The following is a 27,071-nucleotide window of genomic DNA, read 5'->3' on the forward strand; positions in this document are numbered from 1 at the left end:
AAAGTGCGGCAGCACTGAAAGGTGAAAATTGGCCTGGGCAGGAAGGGGGTGAAAGTGCCTAGTACTGAAGTGATTAAAAACACACTGGACTGCATCTGCTGTGAATCAGCCCTAAAGCTGACGCTGACTAGCCATTGGGAGATGTACCCTACATAGACGGCCTGTCCCTACAAGGCTTGAGGTAGTTACTTCCTGGAGCTACCAGTCTATCCTTATCTACGAATATCTATAATAGACTCTATTATTACTCAAACATTGGGGTACGGGCTAGTAGTGGTGCCTCTCCAGCACTGTCCCCACATTTGTGGTTTCCTAATACAATTAGATACTTTTGCTTACCAGCATAGGCGTGGCACACCCTAATCATGCTGTGCTGCACAGAATCCCCCTGCTGTTTGGCTGCAGAAGAAGGGACGGGAATTTCTGTCTTAAAAGTGAGATATCAGGGGTCTGTGTAGACCTCTGATATCAAACCAAAGCCCCCCAATGGAGCTCCTAAAAAATTGTATAATAATAATAGTAATAATATATTACTAAATAAAATTGTAAAAAATACAAAAATTTTAAAAAAATGTATGATAAAAAAATAATATAAAAATAATATACATAAAAAATAAAAAATCTAAATAATAAAAAAAAAATGAACAAAATATTTTTTTAGAAAAATAATAAAAATATATATATACACATGTGTGTTTGAGCTTTGGGTGCACACCCTAATGCCATGGTCTGCGCACGCCTATGCTTACCAGCAAATACATCATAGCCTTTATTCCGCGTCTGACCGTTATATGAATTTCCTATGCTACTGAAGAAGCGTATTTATACGCGCAGCATGTCGAGCTATTAAAAAGGAATACACATACCCGGACCCACAACCTGACCCACAAATCTGCCAATTCATATTCTCAAATGGAACACCTCTATAGGAATTCTGTTTTCTGTTCGTTCTTGGATGCACTGTCTTATCTATGTATTGTATTAAGTGGTGTCTAAGGTCATATATGTGGTATAAAATACCAATTTCATGGAAATATCTCTTTTTTTGTATGTATTTATATGCATCAACTGTTTTCATTCTATGAACGTTGTACCCAAATAAAACCATTTTACTTTTTTATGTTTATGTAATTCATTTTATCCTTTCAATTAGTCTTGCATTCGTGAGACACAGCTGAACATCAGACGTTTTTGGTTAAAGCTCTAGGCTGATATGTTGGAGCTTTACTAGTGGGCAATTACAAACACCCTATAAGGTCATAATACTTTCATGATATATAAAATGTGATTTTTCATATACTGTTTTTGTAATGACAATGTTCACTAAACATCATTTCACAAATGTTGTTGGAACTGTATTTCTCGATTACTCTTTAACACTGTAATATTTCTATATTTTTTGTGCTATTTATAAGGCCCCGACGAAGCACGGTCTCCCGCGAAACGCGTAGACCACATTTCTGACACTCTCTACCAGAATTTGCACACCCTGGACCAAAAGAAACAGTAAAACTGTAATCTATTTCAGATTGTAATCTGCTTTTAAGGTTTCCTTCCATGGATGGTGAATAAAGATTCTCTACATTTTTAATCTGTGGTATAGATTGTTATTTCAACCCCACCAAGGCACACTCAAAGTCCTACTCCACCCTGTTTTTAGTCTGAAAAAAATTTCAATACTCTAATAATTGGCGAGATGGATTTCTTTTTATCTTGCAGTCTATGGTCAGACTTAAAGTGATTGTAAAGTCTCTTTTTTTTCTATAAAAATAACAAACATGTTATATTTACGTGCTTTGTTACAGTGGATTTGCACAGAGCAGCCCAGATCCTCCTCTTCTCAGGTGCCTCTTCTGTGCTCCTGGCCCCTCCCTCCTGTCAAACGCCCCACAGCAAGCAGTTTGCTATGGGGGCACCCAAGCCGAGTCACAGCTCCGTGTGTCCATTCAGACACGGAGATGTGGTTCGGCCCCTCCACCTCTCTCTCTTCTCCCGCTGCTGTGTCTCAGCCAATCAGGAGGTCCGTGCATGTGACACTGCGGGACCGACGCACGCCACAGGAGCGTGGCCGTGGACTCAATGTCCGCTGGCGACCTGCAATCACGCTACACAGAGGCAGAATGGGGATCTGCCTATGTAAAAAAGGTGGATCCCCATTCTGACAGGAGACATCATGGAGATCTGCTGTTCCCAGATATCAGGAACAGCGATCTCTGTGGTTTTCCATTAAGCCCACACAGTTAGAACACACCCAGGGAACACTGTTAACCCCTTGATCGCCCCCTAGTGTTAACCCCTTCCCTGCCAGTGTCATTTATACATTGATCAGTGCATTTTGTTAGCACTGATCAATGTAATAATGTCACAGGTCTCCAAAAAGTGTCACTTTTTAGTGTCAGATTTGTCCGCCACAATCTTGCAATACACATATATACCAAAGAAGGGAGGGACCTCTGTGTCCCGTGATGTACTTCAAAGAAAAGGATTTTACAGGTAAGCTGTTATAAAAATCCTATTTTCTCATCGTACATCACGGGACACAGAGCCATAGTAGTTACTATGTGAGATGTCCCATAGCAATGCCAACTGAAGGGAGGGAGACACAACAAAAGTAGGGCACCAAGAGACAAGAGGACTTATATTGCAGCCTGCAGTACTCTGCACCCAAAGGCGATATCCTCATGACCTTTTACATCTATTCCATAGAATCTGGTAAAAGTATGGACTGAAGACCAAGTTGCGGCCTTGCAGATCTGAGCCATGGAGGCTTGGTGATGCACTACCCAAGAAGCACTAACATCTCTGGTGGACTGCGCTTTAATATAAAAAGGAGGAATTTTCCTCTTTAAACCATAAGCTTGAACAATCACTTGACGAATCCATTTAGGAATAGTAGATTTCAACTCTGCCTGTCCTCTTTTAGGACCGTCTGGCAACACAAACAAAACATCCGTTTTACGAATCTGAGTGGTCACCTTCAAATAGACTTTGACTGCTCTCACCATATCAAGAGAATGTAGTGACCTTTCTTCCACAGAACAAGGTTCTGGAAAAAATGAAGGCAGAACAATATCCTGGTTTAAATGAAAACCTGATACTACCTTCTGTAGTAATTTAGGATAAGGCCGCAATACAACCTTATCCTTATGAATAATCAAATATGGCTCTTTACAAGAAAGAGCAGCCAACTCTGATACTCTTCTTGCAGAAGATATGCCAACCAAGAAAATTAATTTCCTTGTAAGGAAATATCTCGTATTGGCTCAAAAGGCTTTTTCTGTAATGCCGACAGGACTAAATTCACGTCCCAAGGGTTCAGGGGTGACCTAACTGGAGGATTAATCCGCATTACCCCCTGAATAAAGTTACGAACCAGAGTGAGCTGCAAGTGGTCGTTGAAAAAACACCGATAAGGCCGACACCTGGCCTTTGATAGTACTCAAGACCAGCTTCTTTTCCAATCCCATCTGCAGAAATTCAAGGACCCTACCTATGACATATTTTCTGGGGTGCCAACCCCTGGATTCACACCAGGAGACATATGCCTTCCAGACTCTATAGTATATGACTCTGGAGGCCAGCTTCCTAGCATTAACCAAAGTAAAAACTACTGAAGCTGACAGCCCACGGTCTTTCAGAATGTGGGTCTCAATAGCCAAACCGTTAAATTTAGCGTTTGTAAGGTAGGATGGAATACCAGACCTTGCGAGAGAAGGTCTGGCCACAGTGGTAGGGTCCAAGGGTTTCCTACCGCCATCTTTATGATCTCAGCAAACCAAGATCTCCTGGGCCACGCTGGGGCCACAAGAATCACCTCCTTCCCTTCTTGATTGATCCTGTGAAGAAAGCACGGAAGCAAAAGAACAGGAACGCATAGATCAGTGAAAACTAATCCCTTGGAAAAACCAAGGCATCTGTTCCATATGCCAACTGATCCCTTGTCCTTGACACAAAGTTGTCAATCTTGTTGTTGAACCTGGATGCAAACAGATCAACTTCTGGAACTCCTCATCTTTGACATACTCACAGAAAGATGTCGGGGTGAAAGGACCATTCTCCCGGAAACAATTGTTGGCGACTCAAGTAGTCTGCCTGCCAATTCTCTATTCCTGGAATGAAAATTGCTGATAGGCAAGAAATGTTGTTTTCTGCCCAAGATAGAATATGATTCACCTCTCTCTGGGCTGCACGACTTCTTGTGCCTCCTTGGTGATTGATATAGGCCACTGCTGTGGCATTGTCGGATTGGATCCTGACAGTACAATTCTGTAGTCTGAGCCTCCAGGCCTCTAGGGCCAGGCGTACTGCCCGAATCTCTAGAATATTGATGGGCAAGGTCCTCTCTGATTTGGACCATTTCCCTTGGACAGACACTTCTTCCAGGACTGCTCCCCAGCCCAGAAGTCTGGCATCTGTTACCACCTTCCAGGTGACTGGTAGAAAGAATGTTCCTTTTTGAAGATTCCTGGATATCAACCACCAATTGAGGCTCTGACGCACTTCGGGGGATAAACGCATTGGGAAGTCCAGAGCTTGGACCTTCTTGTTCCAAGTTGACAGAATACTGTTTTCAGCAGTCTTGAATGAAACTGCACATAAGGAATGGCCTCGAAAGAAGCCACCATCTTTCCCAATAACTTCATGCAAAGTCAAGGTAGAAGGACTCTTCTTTGTTTTGACCAACTGAATCAGTTCCTTTATAAAACCGATCATTTCCTGGGAAAAAACACCTTCTTCTGAACTGTAACTATGATCAGCCCTAAGTCCTGCAATCAACTTGATGGTTTTAAGGAGGATTTCTCTAGGTTGAGAATCCAACCTAGGTATTCTAGGTAGCTGACTGCAGTGACCAAACTTTGGTTTAAGCAGGTTACTGATATCAAGAGTAAATCGTCTAAGTAGGCTAGTATTGTTATACCTTGAGCCCTTAACCTGGCTAAAGGAGGAGCCAGGACCTTTGTAAACACTTGAGGTGCAGTAGCTAGACCGAAAGGCAGAGCTACAAACTGAAAACGAAGCGTAGAAATTTCTGGTGAGCGGGGAAAATTGGCACATGGAGATAAGCATCTCTGATGTCCATTGATACCAGAAATTCTCCCCCTTGTAGGATGGGGACTACTGATCAGACTGACTCCATGCGAAAGGAATGGTTATTAAAAAACTGGTTTAGATCTTTGAGATCTAAAATGGGTCTGACATCCCCGTTTGGTTTTGGAAACGTGAAAAGGTTTGAATAAAACCCTAATTCTTGCTCTTCCATGGGGACCACCAATATCACTCTTTGAGACAAGAGATGATCCAAAGCTAGAAAGAGAGACTTCTTTTTCACTGGATCTCTGGGAACGTTTGATCTGAGAAAACGAGGAGACGGGAATTCTCGGAACTCTAGTTTGTAACCTAGAGAAATTGAGGAAGCCACCCATCTGTCTTGACATTTGTCACGGGCATGGCCAGAGCGGAGGCTGTTGGAGAGGACTGTGTGCAAGCCTGTTGCCCACCGATTATGGGCCCTAGCATTTGAGGTGAATGAGAAATCCAGTCTGAACTGTATTAATCGGACTCAGTCATGTATATATTGTATGGGGACTCCTTACTGTATATTTGTGTCCCTGAAGAGGGAGGGGGGATTCCTCCAGCAGCCCCCTGCTGATAAGACTGATTCATTCTGCTGGGACACATCCTGTGAGGAGATGCTGGTGTTATCAACATGTGTTTATGTTAATTGAGAGAGCTGATCACATTAGCCACCAGCCCTGGCTAATAGACGAATGGTCTAGGCTGAGGAGGGGGGAGATTGTTGTTTGTATTGTTAATTGTATTAATGTGTGAAGCTCGGTGCCCACAAGACTGTCATCTGGTCTGGGTACATTTTGTAGTAAATTAGGTCATGTTAATTAGGTTAGCTTTGAGTCATCCCTGCTGTATAAAGGTCTGTGAGATCTCAAAATAAAGGAGTTCTGATGTACTCCAAGACTGGTGTTGTCTAGTTCTTGGGGTTCCTATAGCCAGATCCATTGGACTTGTGTTCCAGAACTTAGGAAGCGGTATATGACGGAAGCACTCAAGCGGAGTGTGGGACGTTCCGTGACATTGGTGGTAAGCAGCGGGAAAGCTTCCTGAAGTCTGAAGTCTGGGACATCCAAACCTCCAACTGGATCCAAGATCAGCATAGCAGACTTCAGTCACCCCAGCGGAGATATGGACCTGGCATCAGAATTCCCGGGGCTGCTGCGGATCATCCTTTCAACGTACACCAGGACTGTGTCTGAGGATGAATACCTGGAGCTCAGGCAGCTGATTCGGGTGGAGCTCTGGATTGCAGCCCTCCGTCTCGCTGGTATAAAACAGGGCAAGTGCTTTCCAACCCAAGAGCAACGGGCCAGTGACCAACGGGCATTGCGGATGGCATTCCTGGGAGAGCAGCCCCAGGAGCAATGGGTGACTGAGTTGGACAGGTTGGTCCAGCAGGAGATAGAGCTGGACAATCGATATCGGGCTCTGCAATGGCACGCAGAGGAGGGATATTTAGGGGAGACAACAGAATGCTCTCCGGAGGGATATGACTTTGGCGGCCCTGGATTGCTGTGGGAGAACCTTACAGATCTTTTTATGTTTGGCGATGAAGGGGAACCTGACCTTGAGGACATGAGAGACTATAGAGAGTCTATGCTCGGTCTTGCAGGGGTCTCAGAGCTCAAACCTGATCTGGACCATTTGCTAAGGAAGGAGCAGCATCTGGAAAGGGCATACAGGAAACTGCTAGAACAAGTTCAGCAGCATGCCAGAGAATCGGCAGTGGAAAATCCGGAGATTGCCGTCCCCAAACCTGAAGTGCTGACAACAGGGCAGAGCTCTGCTAACCTCTGTCCAGAAATGATAACATCTTCTGGGTTCCATGGACAGGAGATGGTGAACCCCTATTCCCCGACATCAGTTGCAGAGACATGGGATTTGATAGACTTTTCTGCTGAGGAAGAACAACCTGATGAGCCTCCAGCAGAAGAGCTGCTATCAGGGCCAAAGTTCACTGTGTTCTGCCCAGCACCAACAGTGGCTTCGGCCTTCCTGAGAGAAGAGGTAGTCGGCCTTTCTCCCACAACACTGACAGGGACATGTGATTTTCTGCCAGCAGCATCTATGGAGTTAAAACAAACTTCTCCAGCTGAAGATCTGGTAACTGAACAGAGGGTCCAAGACCTCTGTCCCACACTTTTACCACTTCCAGAGACTGGGGATTTAATAGACATTTCTGTAGAGGAGGAACCACCTAGCAAACCCCCAGCAGAAGTGCTGGCAACCGGACAGAGGGTCCAAGACCTCTGCCCCACACCTGCAGCAATTGTGGAGGCTCAGGGTGAGAAGATGGCAATCACTTCCCAGCAGCAGATACAGGGGGAGAAGGGAGAGGAGGTGTGTGTTGTCCCTCCCCAACAGTTGGCCAGGGTGGAGGAAGTGGGCTTTCCTCCCCAGCAAAGATCCGTGTACCTGGGAGACAGTACCATCGACATGTCGTCCCAGCAGCCAGATGAGGGAATGGAAAAGGAAGCAGCCGGCTCACCTCCCCAATGGCAGCTACACAGTTTGGGAGTGGAGGAAGCCAGCTGCCTGCCCCAACAGTTAGCCGGAGCAGAGGATGCGGAGTCCCCAGCAGAAGTGCTGGCAACAGGGCAGAGTGCTACCAACCTCTGCCCAGCACCGGCAACAACTACAGAGTTCCAGGGAGGCGGGGCAGTCGGCCTCCCTCTCCAACAGTTAGCCGGAACAGATGGTGTGGGGTTTCCAGCAGAAGGGCTGGCAACAGGGCCGAGGACTGCTGGACTGTGCCCTCAACTAACAGAGGATGGATTTCCTGTGACGGTGGATGGAACTTCAGTCTCCACCTGTATACCCCAGGGATGCTGGGCAGTGGGCCCAGATCCCCAACAGCATGACAGAGTGAGCCCAGTCACCCTGTCTTCTCTCCAGCGGCAGATATGTTCTCTGAGAGAGGCAGAGGATGGCTGGGTGAGTAATGCACTGTTTGGGATGATTTGTTTGGGGTACTGTGTGGGTACAGGCAGTAGAGGACTGGAGCTGTTTACTAACTTCGGAGTCAACCCGTCTGGGGTCTCCTCCTGTGTTAGTCTCCTGCCGAAAGGGGAGAAATGTCACGGGCATGGCCAGAGCGGAGGCTGTTGGAGAGGACTGTGTGCAAGCCTGTTGCCCACCGATTATGGGCCCTAGCATTTGAGGTGAATGAGAAATCCAGTCTGAACTGTATTAATCGGACTCAGTCATGTATATATTGTATGGGGACTCCTTACTGTATATTTGTGTCCCTGAAGAGGGAGGGGGGATTCCTCCAGCAGCCCCCTGCTGATAAGACTGATTCATTCTGCTGGGACACATCCTGTGAGGAGATGCTGGTGTTATCAACGTGTGTTTATGTTAATTGAGAGAGCTGATCACATTAGCCACCAGCCCTGGCTAATAGACGAATGGTCTAGGCTGAGGAGGGGGGAGATTGTTGTTTGTATTGTTAATTGTATTAATGTGTGAAGCTCGGTGCCCACAAGACTGTCATCTGGTCTGGGTACATTTTGTAGTAAATTAGGTCATGTTAATTAGGTTAGCTTTGAGTCATCCCTGCTGTATAAAGGTCTGTGAGATCTCAAAATAAAGGAGTTCTGATGTACTCCAAGACTGGTGTTGTCTAGTTCTTGGGGTTCCTATAGCCAGATCCATTGGACTTGTGTTCCAGAACTTAGGAAGCGGTATATGACGGAAGCACTCAAGCGGAGTGTGGGACGTTCCGTGACAACATTATTCCTGCCATACCCTTGAAAACTGTAGAAGCCTTCCCCCCACTCGAGCGAGTGGGGGCTCCCCTTCATAAGGAGACGTTAGTATTTTGTTTTGTGGGTTTCCTCCCCCAGGTCCTCTTTTGGCCCTGGGACTGACCCTGAGGTTTACCTCTTGAACCTCTTGAACCTGATGGTGGAGGCCGTCGTGACTGCCTGGAGGCTGATGCCCCTGGCACTGGAGAAGAAGCATGTTTAAAAGAAAAATGCTTAAACTTCTTAACCGGTAAAAGGGAACTTTTCCCATTAGAAATTCTTTGGATATACTTATCCAGATCGTCTCCAAATAACCATTCACCATGAAATGGAAAACTGGCTAAGAGCTTTTTGCATGATGCTTTGACTGACCAATTTTTCAACCATAGGATTCTACGCACATGTACCAGCCCTAGCATGAGCCGTGAGGCCTGGAGAATAGAATCTTTCATAGCGTCTACTGTAAAACACAACTCTTCTGATATACCGGCCAAATCCTGGGCTTGCTGATCAGGAATAACCTTGAGTACCTCCATAAACTGGTCCTTTAAAGACTGAGATACTCCGATGGCTGCCAGCGCAGGCTGAATGACTGAACCTGCGAGCGAAATATAGTTTTTAAAAATGAATTCTTATCTGTTGGATCCTTTAGTATATGAGCATTGTCTACTGGACAAGTTAGGTTTTTGTTTACAGAGGATATAGCAGCATCAATTGCTGGAATTCCCCATTTCTTATAGAACTCTTCCTCCATAGGATAAAGTATTGAAAACTTTTTTTGAAGGGAAAAACTGTTTATCTGGGTGCTCCCACTCAGAATACATTAGCTTTCTTAGCCATGAATGGATAGGAAAGGCATGAACAGATTGGGGAGGCTTTAGTGAACCCAAACCAGAGGTGCGCTCATCGACTGACTGCGTTACTGGCAGTAAAAATGTGGAGCGGACCAATTCAGTGAGAGATTGTACCAACAATCTTTTCTGCAAACCTGATCCTTCCATATTAGGTTCTTCGGAAGAGGAGACATCAGCCTCTTCCTGGTCCTTTGAGAGAAATTCGTCATCTCTCTCCCCTTGTTCCTCAGCATGAGGGTCCTGAGCAATGGACGGGGATCTGCTACACTTAGTCCCATTGATGCGATCAAAGCATCAATTTTTTGCTCCAAACTTAAAATGGTTGAAGAAAAAATCTCCTTAGTAATATACACAGGGGCTGCAGTGTTAAGAGCAACTGCAACACTTGCCCCTGCTGATGGCTCACTCTGACCAGCCATATCACTCTCAGGGGAGGATGCCATCTTTTTTGAGATGGTTCTAGGCTGCCGTGTGACTATAGTCCTTCTAGAGCCCTTTTTTGAGGTGTTTTTAACCCCCCTTGCAAATATAGCCCGATGCACAAAGCAAAGGTACTATCAGAAGCAATGCATTCACTGCTTGAGCAATAGTCCAGCCCTGCTGCTGCTTTTAATGCTCAGCCTGATGCAGTAGTAAAAAGGAATGCCTGTGTTACCAAAATCCTCTTGCATGCCACCTTTGCTCTTGTGTCCTTCCACAGCTTGCAACAGCAACAATGGTGCCTTTAAAACACACCTTTCCCGCGCTGGGCGTTGGAGGACGTCAACGCCGTGCTAAGCCCCACCCCCGTCATCTGATCAGACCCCCCCCGGTGCCTGTGGCGGTCGGATTATCGTCAGGGGCGATCAGAGGTGAGGGGGAGGCCACTCATTCGTGGCTCCCCCCTCGCGATCGCTTCTGGCGAATGACAAGCTTCCTCGGCTTTTGTAATGTAAACAGAAGCGGAGGAAGCGATGTCATCTCTCCTCGAGCCGGTCTTTTCGTTCCGGCGCCGAGGAGAGAAGACATCAATGTGAGTTTGCACAACACTACACTTACAGTAGAATACGCAGGCACACTTTTCACCCCCCAATCACCCCCCTGTACCCCCTGTCACAGTGACACCAATAGCAGTTTTTTTTTTGCATTGGTGTCAGTTTGTGACAGTTATAAGTGTTAGGGCAGTTAGGGTTAGCCCCCTTTAGGTCTAGGGTACCCCCCTAACCCCCCCTAATAAAGGTTAACCCCTTGATCACCCCTCGTCGCCAGTCTCACTAAGCGATCGTTTTTCTGATCGCTGTATAAGTGTCACTGGTGACGCTAGTTAGGGAGGTAAGTATATAGGTTTGCCATCAGTGTTTCATAGCGACAGGGACCCCCATATACTACCTAATAAAGGTTTTAACCCCTTGATTGCCCCCTAGTTAACCCTTTCACCAGCGATCACCGTATAAGTGTTACAGGTGACGCTGGTTAGTTAGTTTGTTTATTATAGTTTATAATAGTTTTAGGGCACCCGCCGTTTATTACCTTATAAAGGTTTAACCCCCTAATTGCCCGGCGGTGATATAAGTTAAGTTTTTAGGGTCAGATAAGGTTTGCGTCGCCCCAGGCAGCGTTAGGTTAGTGCCAGTACCGCTAACACCCACGCACGCAGCATACACCTCCCTTAGTGCTATAGTATCTGAACGGATCAATATCTGATCCGATCAGATCTATACTAGCGTCCCCAGCAGTTTAGGGTCCCCAAAAACGCAGTGTTAGCGGGATCAGCCCAGATACCTGCTAGCACCTGCATTTTGCCCCTCGGCCCAGCCCAGCCCAGCCCACCCAAGTGCAGTATCGATCGATCACTGACACTTACAAAACACTAAGCACACATAACTGCAGCGTTCGCAGAGTCAGGCCTGATCCCTGCGATCGCGAACAGTTTTTTGGTAGCGTTTTGATACAGTTGCTGACAGTCAGGAGCTTTTTTGCCTGTGAGTCTCACTAGGGTACCCCTAAATTTAGAGCCCAAAATGGCAAATCAAAGGTACACTAGCGAAGAGGCCTACACGTTTCTGAGCATGACAGATAGTGAAGAGGAAGTCACTCATCTGTCAGATTCAGGCTCAGAATATGATCCTGTAGACGACAGCGGCTCCATGACAGATAGCTCTGACGATGGAGTTGTGGTCCCTGCCAAGGTCAGGCGTACCAGACCCCAAACTTCTTCTTCTGTCCTTGAAGTGCAAGAACCGCAGGGCTCTCGTATGGAGCAGAGCAGTACTAGCGCCGCTATTCCTTCTGGTGAACTGGCAAGCACCAGCGGCCTAGTACACCCTGGTCGTACATCCAGCACTGCAGTAACACTTGGTGACGTGGCGAGTCCCATAAGTGCAGTTCAAGCTGGCGAGGTGGCAAGCACAAGTAGTGTCCCGCTGCCACCAAGAAGACGAACACAGGCCCGTAGTGCCCATAGTGCCCTTCCTGCTGCATTCGCCAATCCGAATTGGGAACCCACCACTTCTGCAGCACCCGTACTTCCCCCATTCACTGGCCAACCCGGAATTCAGGTGGAAACAGTTGATTTTACGCCACTGGATTTTTATTTGCGGTTTTTCACCGAAGATCTCTATAGATCTATTGTGGACCAAAGCAATTTATACGCTGGTCAACACATCGCCACTATTCCCCAGTCCTCCCTTGCCAGAGATTGGAGACCAATTACGGTCTCCGAATTTAAGATCTTTCTGGGCCTTTCCCTCAACATGGGCATAACGAAAAAGAGTGAGTTGCGGTCATATTGGTCCACTGACCCAATTCACCATATGCCCTTGTTCTCTGCCTCCATGACCAGGGCACGATACGAGCAGATCTTGCGGTTCATGCACTTCAACAACAATGAACTCTGTTGTCCTCGTGAAGACCCTGAATACGATTGGCTCTACAAAATTCGGCCCCTCGTAAACCACTTCAACCAACGTTTTGCAGACTTGTTTACTCCCCATCAAGTTGTCTGCGTTGATGAGTCCCTGATTAAGTTTTCTTGTCATTCAAACAGTACCTTCCCAGCAAGCGTGCCAGATACGGGGTCAAGATGTATAAGCTCTGTGACAGGGCCACAGGCTATACATGTAGTTTTATGGTTTACGAGGGCAAAGATAGTCACATAGAGCCGACAAACTGCCCTGACTACATAGGAAGCGCTGGCAAGATTGTGTGGGACTTGGTGTCACCCTTATTCGGAAAGGGGTACCATGCATATGTGGACAATTATTACGTGCCACTTTTTAGTCACCTTTTTGATCATCAAATTGGAGCATGTGGCACCGTGCGACCTAATCGCCGGGGCTTTCCCCAGCAGCTTGTAGATTCCCGTCTTAGGCTAGGGGAGAGAGCCTGCTTGCGGTGTAATAATTTGCTCGCTAATTTGCTCGCTATGAAGTGGAGGGACAATAAGAATGTTTTCGTTCTTACCCTGCAGACACGACGGTCCAAATTACTACGGCGACTGGTGTTGTGGAGAAACCCCTCTGTGTCCACGGATATAACCAAAATATGGGAGGGGTGGACCTCAACAACCAGTTGTTGGCGCCATACCTAGTTGCCCATAAGGCCAGACGCTGGTATAAAAAAGTGTCTGTATACTTATTTCAATTGGCTTTGCTGAACGCTCATGTGCTATACAGAGCTTCAGGACAGACTGGATCCTTCCTTAAATTCCGGGAAGAGATCGTCAGAGCCCTTCTGTATCCAGACGGTGCTCCACCTCACCTTCCCCAACCAAATGCAGTAAGCCAGCTGCATGAGAGGCATTTTCCTTATGTCCTCCCGAGTACCCCTACCCAACGAGCCCCCCAAAGAAAATGTTGTGTCTGCAGAAAGCGCGGATATAGGCGTGACATCCGGTATTATTGCCCCTTCTCTCCTGACAATCCTGGTCTATGCATTGGTGAATGTTTTGAGCGCTACCATACACTAGTTGAGGTTTAGCGTAGGGTACAGCATTGCACAGACTAGGACACACTTTCACAGGGTCTTCCAAGATGCCATCGCATTTTGAGAGACCCGAACCTGGTACCAGTTACAGTTAAAAAAGTTACAGTTATTAAAAAAATGTAAAAAAAAAAAATACACAAAAAAATATAAAATAAAAAAAACAAAAATAGTTGTCGTTTTATTGTTCTCTCTCTCTCTATTCTCTCTCTATTGTTCTCTTTTTTACTGTATTCTATGCTGCAATGTTTTATTGTTGTTATGTTTTATCATGTTTTCTTTTCAGGTATGTAATTTTTTTATAGTTTACTGTGTTTTATTGTTAACCATTTTTTTGTTTTCAGGTACGCCATTCAGCTGCAGCGCGGATTTATGTATCTTGACAGCAACAGCGTTTGCTCCCACTATACATAGCCGTGACTCCAGCGCTGTCGGAGGTGATTTCACCACCACAGTTACATACTTCAGCATATATGCCGAAGCGTGGGGGCAGCAGTGGGCGGAGGAGCGATTTGTTCCAACCTTTTGCGGGAGGATGCCCCCATGCTTCGGCATATATATATTTTAGGCACAGGTTGCGTTAAATGTTTTATTTTTACTATTGTTTTTTGTATTTGCTTTGCAGGTATGGTAAGTCTTACTGTTATATTGTAATATTACTTTGTTTTATTGTTAACCATCATTTGCTTAGCAGGTACGCCATTCAGTTGCAGCGCGGATTTATTTATCTTGACAGCAACAGCGTTTGCTCCCACGATACATAAAGCCGTGACTCCAGCGCTGTCGGAGGTGATTTCACCACCACAGTTACATACTTCAGCATATATGCCGAAGCGTGGGGGCAGCAGTGGGCGGAGGAGCGATTTGCTCCTACCTTTTGTGGGAGGATGCCCCCATGCTTCGGCATATATAAACAGTGCATATATGCCCATCATTAGAAGTGGGTGGATGAAGGGAGGTAGTCTAATGGTGGGCATACCCACCGATCAATCTCTTTTTTTCGTTCAGCCCACAGGCTGCATGAAAAAAAAGTTTACAATATATGCCCAACATGGACCAGCAAGGTACTGGTATGTTGCTGGACTTTAAGTGGTTATACCAGAATGATGCCTACAGGTTTAGGTATCATCTTGGTACCATTCTTTTCAGCCAGCGGTCGGCTTTTATGTAAAAGCAATCCTAGCAGCTAATTAGCCTCTAGACTGCTTTTACAAGCAGTGGGAGGGAATGACCCCCCCCCCTACCGTCTTCCATGTTTTTCTCTGGCTCTCCTGTCCCAACAGGGAACCTGAGAATGCAGCCGTTGATTTGGCCAGCTGACCATAGAGCTGATCAGAGACCAAAATGGCTCCAATCATCTCTATGGCCTAAGAAACCTGAAGCTACGAGCATTTTATGACTTAGATTTCGCCGGATGTAAACAGCGCCATTGGGAAATTGGGAAAGCATTTTATCACACCGATCTTGGTGTGGTCAGATGCTTTGAGGGCAGAGGAGAGATCTAGGGTCTAATAGACCCCAATTTTTTCAAAAAAGAGTACCTGTCACTACCTATTGCTACCATAGGAGATATTTACATTCCATGAGATAACAATAAAAATGCTAAAAAAAAAAAAAAAAAAAAATATATGAAAAGAACAGTTTAAAAATAAGATAAAAAAGCAAAAACAATAAGAAAGAAAAAAAAAAAAAGCACCCCTGTCCCCCCCGCTCTCGCGCAAAGGCGAACGCAAGCGTCGGTCTGGCGTCAAATGTAAACAGCAATTGCACCATGCATGTGAGGTATCACCGCAAAGGTCAGATCGAGGGCAGTAATTTTAGCAGTAGACCTCCTCTGTAAATCTAAAGTGGTAACCTGTAAAGGCTTTCTAAGGGTGTAAATTTTTGATTTCACTCTTCACTGCCTATCACAGTTTCGAAGGCCATGGAATGCCCAGATGGCACAAACCCCCCCAAATGACCCCATTTTGGAAAGTAGACACCCCAAGCTATTTGCTGAGAGGTATAGTGAGTATTTTGCAGACCTCACTTTTTGTCACAAAGTTTTGAAGATTGAAAAAAGAAAAAAAAAACATTTTTCTTGTCTTTCTTCATTTTCGAAAACAAATGAGAGCTGCAAAATACTCACCATGCCTCTCAGCAAATAGCTTGGGGTGTCTACTTTCCAAAATGGGGTCATTTGGGGGGGTTTTGTGCCATCTTGGCATTTTATGGCCTTCAAAACTGTGATAGGTAGTGAGGAGTGAAATAAAAAATGTACGCCCTTAGAAATCCTGAAGGCGGTGCTTGGTTTTCGGGGTCCCGTACGCGGCTAGGCTCCCAAAAAGTCCCACACATGTGGTATCCCTGTACTCAGGAGAAGCAGCAGAATGTATTTTGGGGTGTAATTCCACATATGCCCATGGCATGTTTGAGCAATATATCATTTAGTGACAACTTTGTGCAAAAAAAAAAAAAAAAAAAAAAAAAGGTTTGTCATTTTCCCGCAACTTATGTCAAAATATAAAATATTCCATGGACTCAACATGCCTCAAAGCAAATAGCTTGGAATGTCTACTTTCCAAAATGGGGTCATTTGGGGGGGGGGGGGGGGGGGGTTGTGCCATCTTGGCATTTTATGGCCTTCAAAACTGTGATAGGTAGTGAGGAGTGAAATCAAAAATTTACGACCTTCGAAATCCTGAAGGCGGTGCTTGGTTTTCGGGGCCCCGTATGCGGTAGGCTCCCAAAAAGTCCCACACATGTGGTATCCCCGTACTCAGGAGAAGCAGCCGAATACATTTTGGCCTAAATGTATGACTAAAATTGAGTTTATTGGATTTTTTTTTATAACAAAAAGTTGAAAATATCATTTTTTTTTCAAAATTTTCGGTCTTTTTCCGTTTATAGCGCAAAAAATAAAAATCGCAGAGGTGATCAAATACCATTTCGGGGCCCCGTACGCAGCTAGGCTCCCAAAAAGTCCCATACATGTGGTATCCCCATACTCAGGAGAAGCAGCTAAATGTATTTTGGGGCGCAATTCTACATATAACCATGGCATTTGTGAGCAATATATCATTTATTGACAACTTTTTGTAAAAATGTTTTTATTTTTATTTTTTTTATCATTATTCAATCACTTGGGACAAAAAAAATTAATATTCAATGGGCTTAACATGCCTCTCAGCAATTTCCTTGGGGTGTTTCCTTGCGCAAACCAATAAATATACGCATATTGACATTTTTTTTACCAAGGACATGTGGCCGAATACATTTTGGCCTAAATGTATGACTAAAATTGAGTTTATTGGATTTTTTTTATAACAAAAAGTTGAAAATATCATTTTTTTTTTAAATTTTAGGTCTTTTTCCGTTTATAGCGCAAAAAATAAAAACCGCAGAGGTGATCAAATACCATCAATAGAAAGCTCTATTTGTGGGAAGAAAAGGACGCAAATTTCATTTGGGTACAGCATTCCATGACCGCGCAATCAGCAGTTAAAGCGACGCAGTGCCAAATTGTAAAAAGTGCTCTGGTCAGGAAGGGGGTAAATCCTTCCGGGGCTGAAGTGGTTAAGGAAACATTACTTACATTTAAATGCCCATCAGTGCAGCCTTATCAGTGTCCATCTGCAGCCTTGGCAGTGTCATTGCAGCCTTGTCAGTGTCATTGCAGCCTTGTCAGTGTAGCCTTGCCGCAGTGTCATTTGCAGACTTGTCAGTGTAGCCTTGCTCCAGTGTCACTACTGCCTTGTCATTGCAGCCTTTCAGTTTAAAAATGGCACCGCCGAGATACAGAGCCGGCTTTCGGCCACTCTCAGCGGCTTTCAGCGGCTCTCGGTGGCTTGCGGGGCCCCCTATTGGCCGGGGCCCATGGGCTTGAGCCCCGTCAAGCCCAATGGGAAATCTGGCCCTGCCTATCGGCATGATTCTTTTGCTACATGAACTGACTGGCTTTTTTGTGCTGCTTCAGCTTCGCCAATTTTAAGCTCTGCTGTACAAAAACTACAAGAGACTGATATCAATTCAAATTCTGGTACTTAAACTGTTTGCATTTAAAAACATACATTAAATGATTGTATGGTTAATTATGTATTCATGATTACAGTATTGCATTAATTTCTGTATATTATATCTGCCTCCTGCCAAGGGTTTGATTACAGCGTTGGAGGCAACATGGTTGGGAAGTGACATCACTTTCAGCACCTCCGACATGTTGACCAGCTAAGAGGAAGAGGCGGGGCTAGGGAGTGTTTGATGGCTTCTATAAGTGGGTTTCCTATGCTCATAAGTGGGACTGGACATGATAAAGGATTTAACTTCCTAAAACGCTCTGTTCCTTCTACCTATACCTGCCATTGGGTGTTTAACTTTTCTCTGTGCTTTATGGTATTGTATTTTTTGCTGTATTAATATTATTACGTGCTGGATGTCTTCTGATCGTTATCTATATTATTTCCATGCATTCTAAGCTACCTAATTATATGTGACAAACAGAAACAGCGCTCCTACATTTTCCCTTAATCAATGTAACATGCAAATAAATGCAGTGCTGGTTATTAATAAATAAATAGTTCCACAAGGGGGATCAAAGGAATGGTGCTCTGCTGTGCAATAGACTCTCTGGCACCCGCTCTCACTCTGCATACGAATTCCACTTCCTATGAAGTGCACACTTACCAGACCTCGGCAAGTGAAGAGCCTGAATGGATAGTCTCATCAATCCTCCCCGTGGGCTGTTATGCCGCGTACACACGAGCGGAGTTTCGGACAGAAAGAGTCCAATGGGAGCTTTTCATCGTATATTCCAACCGTGTGTATGCCCCATCTGACTTTTTCCGTAGAAAATTCAGACGGACTTAGATAGAGAACACGTTCTGTATTTTTCCAATGGAACAAATTACTATCGGAATAACCGCTCGTCTGTATGTTGTTCCGACGCACCAAAAACGACGCATGCTCTGAAGCAAGTACGAGACGGAAGCTATTGGCTACTGGTTATTGAACTTCCATTTTCTAGTCCCGCCATACGTGTTGCACGTCACCACGTTCTGGACGGTCGGAATTTGGTGTGACCATGTGTATGCAAGACAGCTTGAGCGGAATTCCGTCGGAACGCCATCGGAAAAACCTTCAGAGTTTATTCTGACGGCAAAACCAGTCGTGTGTACAGGGCATTAGTAACGCTGCTGGATGATTCTGGGTTTGGTGTATCTGCACATCAGGGAATGATTGGCTCCTCCCGCTGATCGTTCCGTCTGTAGTATTCACCGCCCGATCATCCTCACACAGAGATCCCAAAGATGATGCTGTGATCTCATAGAACAAATTGCAGCCCCATAGTGTGATTCCTAAAAGTGATTTACTGATGCAAAACTTTTAAAATCACATATGCTATGTGCATAGGTTAAAAACTTAGATAATTACAACAACTGTCAGCACAGACACCGCATGATAGGGTATTAGCTATGCGCTCATTTTTTTTTTTTCAGATAATAGCTGTTTAAAAACCCCTTCTCATCTCTCCGGCAGCCTACCTGACCCTAATTAAACGCTGTGTGCTCAATCCCGAACATGTTTCGTCGAACTGACTTCATCTGAGGTTAGAGACACACAGCCAGACATCGGCACTTTGAAGAGGGATATCGTTGTTATGGCAGCAGCTAGCTACCATAACCCCGGTATCCTCTTCTTCGGTGAGCGGTCCGGTTTCAGATAAAAGTGGTCTCTGTGGCGGATTCATCGCAAGATCACATTTATCGGTGGCGGGAGAGGGCCCCCCCTCCCGCCGCTCTCCGGTGCCCTCCGCCGCTTACCGGAGCTGTTGGTAGCGGCTGAGGCGATCGGGTCCTCTCCCTGGCTTGGTATGGAGATGAGTGAGGGGAAGATGGACCCCACCCATCTGATGGGTTTTACTTCCTCTTTATTTCCCAAAGGTAAAGCATATTTCCCATAAGGTAAAGCATAATGGGCTACTATGCATCACTTATAAAGCTATTAATATCTAAATCTACCTTAATCCCCTTTGGGAATAAAGTATTCATTAGGAATATTACTTTTTTGATAGTCCCCTTACTCTATTTGCACCCCTCCATGCTGGGAAGGTTCTATCAACTCCCCAAAATTTTAGCCCGGATGGATCCTGGTTATGACATAGTTTGAAATGTAATGACACACTATGATGCTTAAGGCGGAGTTCCGCTTAAAAAATAAATAAATAGATTAAAAGTCAGCAGCTACAAATACTGCAGCTGCTGACTTTTAATAATCAGACACTTACCTGTCCCAGGGTCCAGTGGTGCTGGGGATCGAAGCCCCTCTCATCTCCCCCTCCGCTCTGCAGCGCCGGCATCGCAACTGTGGGTGCCCGGCTGGGGCTGCGCATGCGCGAGCCGCACTGCGCACTGTGATTGGCCACGCAATCATCTGGGACCTGTGATGTATCCCAGATGATTGCCGAGAGGGAGGGGGAAGAGGTGATCTTCTTTCCCGCGCCGAGGGTACACCAGAAGGAAGTGGGAGCTGGGACCTTCTGAAAAGAGGGTATCCCCCCCCCCAAAAAAAATGACATGCCAAATGTGGCATGTCAGGGGGTCACCTTCTCTTAAAGTGGAAGTTCCAATTTTGGGTGGAACTCTGCTTTAAATCCAATAATTATATTGTTTATATGTTCTGCAATGCGTGTTCTTAAAATTAATTTGGTTCGACCGACATACATTAAAACACATGGGCAACACCAGTACATAGACAACATGGTCTGTATTAAAGGTGATAAATTCTTTAATATCAAATACTCTGTTGTTGGACGTAGATATTTGCCAGCAGGCTTTGCACCTTCTGCAGGCGAAATAAACAGCTTTAGCTCAAAAAGATTGTGGCTTTTTTTTGGGGGGGGGGGGGGGGGGGGGGGGGTCAAGTACTTTTTTTACTACTTTATCAACCAAATTGGGGGTTTTACGGTATATAAACGTGGGTTTTTCCGGTAGAGCTTTGTTTAACACTTTATCCAAACATAAAATGTGCCAGAGTTTTTTTAAAATGGTCTCGACCTCCTTAAACTGAGAATGAAAATTAGAGATAATTCCCAATTCTTGATTGGTGTTAATATCCCTTTCCTTATCTATGAGTATGAAATGTCAGGGTACCGCTTTAATTTACTGAATCAAATTTTCTAAATTATTGCCATCATAACCCTTCTGTATTAATCTCTCTTTCGATATGTTGGTCTGTGCCAAAAAATCGTCATCTTCAGTGCAATTTCTCCTTACTCTAGTAATTTGTCCTTTTGGTATATTTTTTAGCCAAAGGGGGTGGTGGCCACTGTGTAATGGTAAATAACTGTAATGGTTCGTGGGGTTGAAATAAACATTAGTCCCTAAACTGTCTCCCTTTGTGAAGACATTAACATCCAAGTAATGAATTTGATCCCTGCTCCAAGAAAAGTCTAGTCTAATATATTATTTATTTATTTCAGGTACTTATATAGCGCTGTCAATTTACGCAGCGCTTTACATATACATTGTACATTCACATCAGTCCCTACTCTCAAGGAGCTTACAATCTAAGGTCCCTAACTCACATTCATACATACTAGGGACAATTTAGACAGGATCCAATTAACCTACCAGCATGTCTTTGGAGTGTGGGAGGAAACCGGAGTACCCGGAGGAAACCCACACAGGCACAGGGAGAACATGCAAACTCCAGGCAGGTAGTGTAATATTTAATGCCTCCATGAATTTTTCTAAAGATAATAATGTCCTCTCCCAAAATTAAAAAAAGGTCATCAATATGAAGATGAAGTCAGTTCGATTAATCATGTTCGGGATTGAGCACACAGCATTTAAATTAGGGTCAGCTAGGCTGCCGGAGAGATGAGAAGGGGTTTTTAAACAGCTATTATCTGGAAATAAAAGAGCGCATAGCTAATACCCTATCATCCGGTGTTTGTGCTGACAGTTGTTGTAACTATCTAAGTTTTTAACCTCTGCACATAGCATATGTGATTTTAAAAGTTTAGTATCAATAAATCACTTTTCGAAATCACGCTATGGGGCTGCAATTTGTTTAATGAGTTCACAGCATCATCTTTGGGATTTCTGTGTAAGGACGATCGGGTGGTGGATACTACAGACGGATTGATCAGCGGGACGAGCCAATTATTCCCTGATGTCCAGATACACCTAACCCAGAATCCTCCAACAGCGTTACTAACAGCCCACGGGGAGGATTGATGAGACTATCCATTCAGGCTCTTCACTTGCTGAGGTCTGGTAAGTGTGCACTTCATAGGAAGTGGAATTCGTATGCGGAGTGCGAGCGGGTGCCAGAGAGTCTATGGCACAGCAGAGCACCATTCCTTTGATCCCCCTTGTGGAACTATTTATTTATTAATAACCAGCACTGCATTTATTTGCATGTTACATTGATTAAGGGGAGATGTAGGAGCGCTGTTTCTGTTTGTCACTTATATTGCTAGGATCTTTGTTCGAAGGTTTTTTTAAATAGCTGTCCACAGACTGGTTACAATTTTATTTCAATATTAATTTTATTGATTTGGGTTTAATAAGTGCTTATTTTAACTGTGCCCTCAAGCGCTTGGTGGTGGGGGCACCCATATACACTGTCTTTTATATACAGTTGTATAGCTTAGCAGCAGTGGCGGCCGCTCCATTGGGGGGAGCAGGGCCCCCCCAATCCATGCACACGGCCTCTAATCTACGTGCAAGGCACTTGATACATGGATTTTATTGGGGTTTTTTTTTTTAAAGCACGTGATTAGAGCCTGAGGCTTCAAAAAGGGGTGTGCTCGGAGTGCAGAGCACTGTGCCCTGAGCCCACCCAGTTGTGTGACAATAGCAAATTAATATTCGCTACTGTCTTCCTGCTTCTCCACCCGGCCAATCAGAAAGCGGGTCTTAAGACCCGATTGGCCAAGAAGAGAAGCAACCATATTGGCCGGGAACAGGGGGAGGCACTGAGGAGGAGACGCAGGGGAAGCCGAAGCTGCCCGCGACCTAGATGGGGTAAGTTTGGGGGGGGTGGGCAAGCGTCGGGGGGGAGTTTGTTTGCCGATCGACCGAGAGACGGATGGGGGGGCTTGACCGAACGAACAGTAATGGCGGCAAACAAACCCCCCCCCCAAAAAAAAAGAAAAGAAGATTAAAAAATGGCACCAGCCATTACTGCTTAGCAGTGTGACATCCTGTGCTATACAATTTGTGTATATTTGCTATTAGAGAATAGAATATATTCCACTGTGAAAATATTATTTGCCTTGTTAAGCTGATTCATTTACTTAAACTATAGTTATACAGAGGCTTTGTGAGGAAGTCGCCTTTCTATTTACAGCACCTGTTTATTGCTCTTTTGCCTGTGCTTCTCTATTGATTAATCATGGGGTACGCATTTTCCATTTATTAAACGAATTGTATTTTATATCTGCCTGGAGTTCAGCTTTAATAAATACTAATAAATACTACATGGACCAGTGCCATTTCTGGTGAAGTGGAATAATAGTATTGATGGCAAAGACAAATGTGGAAACTCAGCAACAAAACGGAACATATATAATTAGTACAAAGCAGAGCCTTCACCCACCAGCAGTATTACTGTATCCATTTACCGCAAATGCACTTATCTTTATAACAATGTGCTAATGCAGTTTCCCTTGTTTAGAACAAAAAGAACAACAGTAGGTATTACTATATTTTAAAGCAATTACACCAAATAAAAATAGTAATATTTTTTATGTTTTCCAAAGGTTATGCTTTGATCATTTGAATTCATTCATCACATTCAAATAAAAAAGAACTCTGCTACAGTTAAAGAAGCATGTGACCAAGCTAAAAGTGCAGATGAATTTTGTCCCCATGGACGAAAGAGTATACTTACTTTTTTTTACCACCATTTTTTTAAATGTCACATTTTTTCTAGGCAAATATATTTCTAAAGGTGCTATTGACATTCTTTTTTTTTGAAGCACATGATTAGATCCTGGGGCTCTAATTGACTTAAAAAAAAGGTGGGCTCAGGGCGCAGAGCACTGCGTCCTGAGCCCACCCCGTTGTGTGACAATAGCGAATTAATATTTGCTATTGTATTCCTGCTTCTCCTCCCGGCCAATCAGGAAGCGGGTCTTAAGACCCGCTTGGCCGAGAGGAGAATTGATCGTATTGGCCAGGAGCAGGGGGGAGGTGCTGAGGAGGAGACACAGGGGAAAGCCGCTGAAGCTGCCCGTGGCCTAGATGGGGTAAGTGCGGGGTTGATGGGTGAGCAACGGGCGGGGGGGTTTGTTCGCCGATCGACCGAGTGATGGGGGGTATACTGTCCCCTCAGAGCGCATGCGCCGGTTACACAACCGGCTACATGCAGTGTTAATATTTCCTAAACCATGTAGGTTTAGGAGATATTCACTGTACCAACAGGTAAGGCTTATTATAGGATTACCTGTAGGTACAAGTGCCAAAAAAGAGTTTACTTCCACTTTAAATACATTTCATTTAGCATGTTCAATACTTTTTGCCTGTGTCATTCCATTTTTATTAGATATAACTTCATCTCCAAACTTATTTGTTTTGATTTCTTTGTATGTATGGATTGCATGGGCTGTTTCTGACATGGTGAAAATGTCATGTCAATAGCACCTTCAGAAGTATATTTACCTAAAAAAATGGTGACGTGTTTAACACTTATTTTTAACACCCAAGGTCTAGCCCTCGTCCTCTTCTGGGTTAAATGAGCATCATTAAACCCATTGATTGTGAGCCAAAGGCTGTCATGGACATATCCCACGGGGGAACAGCACTCTGTCATTGCCTCCCAACACCAGTGTTAATTTTGATGCCAAATTTCGATTTAGTTTTAGTCATAGTCTTTTATCTAAAATGCCATTTTAGTCATCTGAATTGTTTTAGTTTTAATCGTGTTTTAGTAGACTAAAATAGTGTTAATTAACACTGCCCAACACTCCTGTGTTGTCATTCTGTCACTTGCACTTCTGGTGGAGGCAATTACTGGCAATGCCAAAGCTGTATGTGTCTGCAGAGGAAAAGGAGGAAATTGTCAGCACTGAGATTTAGGAATGCAAAATCCCTTGGGTGACCCAAAAATGCAACAGAAAGTGCAAAAACTTCCATTCTGAGCATAAACATGAAAATATGGTTTCTCAAACATAGGTAGTCTAGTAATTTTTCAGTCCTTTAGATGCATCTCGGGAGGTTCATACGAAAACAATTTCACAACCAAAATAATCATGTGCACCATCACAGGTGTGCACGCAGGGGGTGCCATGTGTGCCAATGGTGAGTGGGAAATAGAGCACCCCAACCTTGATGGTGAGTTGGAGGAAGAGTGCCTTAACCAAGTGGGTTTTGAGAGGAAGAATTCCTAGCATTGGTGGTTAGTGGAGGAAGTATGACCCTGACTTTGGCGCTTAAGAAGAATGTGCTGGCATTGGTGGTTAGTGGGGAGGAGGAATGCCCCAGAGTCATTAGTTGGGAGGCATTATTGCCTAATGAGTGAAAGAATACTCTCTTGTTGATGACTAGTGGGAGAAAGAATTAGCCAGATAAGTCAGTGGGAGGAAAATGCCCCAGCACTAATGCTTACTAAGAGAAAGACAGCTTCAGTGTGCCAGCTTCAGTGATTAGCAGGAGGAAGTTAGTTAGAGGTTAGTGGAAGGAAGAAGGATACCCTGATGTTGGTAGTTAGTGAAAGGAAGAATATCCCAGTGTTGGTAGTTAGTGGGAGAAGGAATGCCCTGCCATTGGTGGTTAGTGGGCGAAAGAATGTCCTAGCATTGGTGGTTAGTGGAAGAAAGAATACCCTGGTGTTGGTAGTTAGTGGAAGGAAAAATACCCTGGTGTCAGTAGTTAGTGGAAGGAAGAATACCTTGATGTAGGTAGTTACTGAAAGGAAGAATGCCCTAGTATTGTTGGTTACTGGAAGGAAAAATACCCTGGTGTCAGTACTTAGTGGAAGGAAAAATACCCAGGTGTCTGTAGTTAGTAGAAGGAAGAATATCCCAGTGTAGGTAGTTAGTGGGAGAAGGAATGACCTAGCGTTGGTGGTTTGTTGAAAGGAAGAATTCCCCAGTGTTGTTAATTAGTTGAAGGAAAAATACCCCAATGTTGGTGGTTAGTGGAAGAAAGAATACCCCGGCATCAGTAGCTAGTGGGAAGAAGAACACAGTGGTGTTGGTGGCTAGTGGAATGAAGGACCCTACAAACATTGGTAGTTAGTGGGGGGAAGAATGCTCTGATATCGGAAGAATGTTCCCATGTTGGTGGTTAGTTGGAGCATGATTGCTCCAATGTTGGTAGTTAATGGGGGAAGAATGCCCGTGTTGGTGGTTAGTGGCAGGAGGAAGAATGCCCCAAACGTTGGTGGTTAGTGGCAGGAGGAAGAATGCCCCAAACGTTGGTGGTTAGTGGCAGGAGGAAGAATGCCCCAACGTTGGTGGTTAGTGGCAGGAGGAAGAACGCTCCAGCGTTGGTGGTTAGTGGCAGGAGGAAGAACGCCCCAGCGTTGGTGGTTAGCGGGAGGAGGAAGAATGCCTCAGCATTGGTGGTTAATGGAAGGAGGAAGAACGCCCCAGCGTTGGTGGTTAGTGGGAGGAGGAAGAACGCCCCAGCGTTGGTGGTTAGTGGGAGGAGGAAGAACGCCCCAGCGTTGGTGGTTAGTGGGAGGAGGAAGAACGCCCCAGCGTTGGTGGTTAGTGGGAGGAGGAAGAACGCCCCAGCGTTGGTGGTTAGTGGGAGGAGGAAGAACGCCCCAGCGTTGGTGGTTAGTGGGAGGAGTTAGAACACCCCAGCGTTGGTGGTTAGTGGGAGGAGTTAGAACGCCCCAGCGTTGGTGGTTAATGGAAGGAGGAAGAACACCCCAGCGTTAGTGGTTAGTGGGAGGAGGAAGAACGCCCCAGCGTTGGTGGTTAGTAGGAGGAGGAAGAACGCCCCAGCGTTGGTGGTTAGTGGGAGGAGGAAGAATGCCTCAGCATTGGTGGTTAGTGGGAGGAGGAAGAACACCCCAGCGTTGGTGGTTAGTGGGAGGAGGAAGAATGCCTCAGCATTGGTGGTTAGTGGGAGGAGGAAGAACGCTCCAGCGTTGGTGGTTAGTGGGAGGAGGAAGAATGCCTCAGCTTTGGTGGTTAGTAATAGTAGCAGGAGGAATGCTCCATCATCAATGCTCTATGAAGAGTGCTGACATTGCTCATCAGTGGTCAATAGGAGGAAAACTTACACTGGTGTTTGAAGTTGGTAAGGAAAAAAAAATGTTAGGGTCTATGGCCAGTGGGAGAAAGAAAACAAACATTGGTGGTCACAGGGAAATCCTGCAAGCAGCATACCCGCTGGCCAGCTTTTCCTGTATGTGGACAGCCTGACAGGACAAGCATTTGTGTCCTGCTAGTGTGGGACATGTCTTGTACCTGCAAGACCCTTGATAGTAAAAAGTTGTGTAA

General features: G+C 45.0%; 1 protein-coding gene across 1 annotated transcript in view; it reads right to left on the reverse strand.

Annotated features, from left to right (window-relative positions):
- Nucleotides 1-27,071, reverse strand: part of LOC141107380 (thymosin beta-10-like) — a 40,987-nt gene that overhangs the window by 2,840 nt on the left and 11,076 nt on the right. The gene's annotated exons all lie outside the window — the stretch shown is intronic.

This window comes from Aquarana catesbeiana, linkage group LG01 (assembly GCF_042186555.1).
Source record: "Aquarana catesbeiana isolate 2022-GZ linkage group LG01, ASM4218655v1, whole genome shotgun sequence".
NCBI lineage: Eukaryota > Metazoa > Chordata > Amphibia > Anura > Ranidae > Aquarana > Aquarana catesbeiana.